Raw genomic sequence first — 1,303 nt, forward strand, 5'->3', positions numbered from 1 at the left:
CTACACTGTTCAAATAAACGGTCTAGTAGCCTAGTAATGCGAAGAGATGAGCCAGGTCTCCATGAAAATTGAACGACCCACGCACTTAGATGGGTACCCCGTTTGCGATGCGAATGCGATACAGCGTGATCACATTTAGGCTATTTATAGGATCTCACTGAGTACGACAGGCGTTACAGGTGTATGGTCGAGAAAACGCGGAAGTGACGTTAATGCTCACAAGACAAGGATTAAACCATTGGATTACTGTAATTTGACGGCCAGAGCTGGAATCCACCTCTCGGTCTCCGAGTGAAAAATAAAAACGGTAGGCATATCGCCTTTTGTATTTAGCTCGCTGTCTTCTTGTTGTATATTATTTTTATACAGGCTTTACTGTTTGGTGGTAAAGTCGATTTTCTTGCATGCAAATGCGCTTATTCAGCCTGTTTCTGAGTTGAGTGGTGGAAGACGTGGCTGCTTGCGAGCACTGGTATGTCCTGCATATATTTTCCCCATAGCTCAGGCTAGTCTAACAGCTGTCCTATTGTATATGCGTAATAGTCATTGTAACCCAGTGACTCTCATTATGTTTTTTTAGAACTACGGATAGGCATATCATAAACACTTCATTTTAAAGACGCAATGTCAGATCCAGCCTTCAACGTATTCGGCTGTTTTTGCGTGACAGCTTTGCTTTTCTGCTGTCAGAAAAGCCATGTCAGGACAGCAAACAGAAATCTACGGCAGAAAAGCACAGAATTTACTGATGACTAGGCTACTTGCCATAACGTTCTTTTATCACAATATGTTATTGCATTTAGCTTATATCGGCCTTTCCTTGTTCTGGAGCGCGTGGATTCCGAGTATTCTGAACAAAAAAAGTGCTGAAAAATATAGTCTGGCCTGTAGGGTTAGGGTTAGGATTGTTAAAATGTGGAATTGCAAGGTGTAGTAGCATAGTCTCAGTTTATATAACCTATTTGTAAGTGGACTTCTGTAAGGTAGGCACAGCATCTATAGGCAAGATGCGAGTATTTTTCAAATGAGCGCAGTGGTGTCAATGACACAGAGTAGGCTATATGCTCGCTCAAATTTTCGTAAAATCGTGTAGCCTAGTCGATGTCATCAAATGCTGTAGCAAAAATCTGTAACCCTTTTGTATAGTGTATTTCTTTGTAGGCGTCGAATTTTGGCTTGGTTGTCAACACTTCTGTCATTCAGGAAATTCACGTGTTCAGATGTAGTGTTCTAGGGCATGCGGTGCATGTGTGTGTGTGTGTATGTCGATGTGTAGGCTATGATGGGCAGAGGGTTGTAGTGT

The 1,303-nt window shown here is 42.1% G+C and overlaps 1 protein-coding gene across 1 annotated transcript in view; it reads left to right on the top strand.

Annotated features, from left to right (window-relative positions):
• The first annotated feature begins 220 nt into the window (after positions 1 to 220).
• map3k13 (mitogen-activated protein kinase kinase kinase 13) overlaps positions 221 to 1,303 on the top strand; it is a 57,637-nt gene continuing 56,554 nt past the window's right edge. The window contains exon 1 of the mRNA XM_076264156.1: positions 221 to 307. The gene's annotated coding sequence lies outside the window, so the exon portion shown is untranslated. The remainder of the gene's footprint in view (positions 308 to 1,303) is intronic.

Source organism: Alosa pseudoharengus, unplaced genomic scaffold, assembly GCF_046254945.1.
Source record: "Alosa pseudoharengus isolate Yale_2024_CS ecotype anadromous, Long Island Sound unplaced genomic scaffold, YU_APseudo_1.1 YU_APseudo_1.1_scf_3, whole genome shotgun sequence".
NCBI lineage: Eukaryota > Metazoa > Chordata > Actinopteri > Clupeiformes > Clupeidae > Alosa > Alosa pseudoharengus.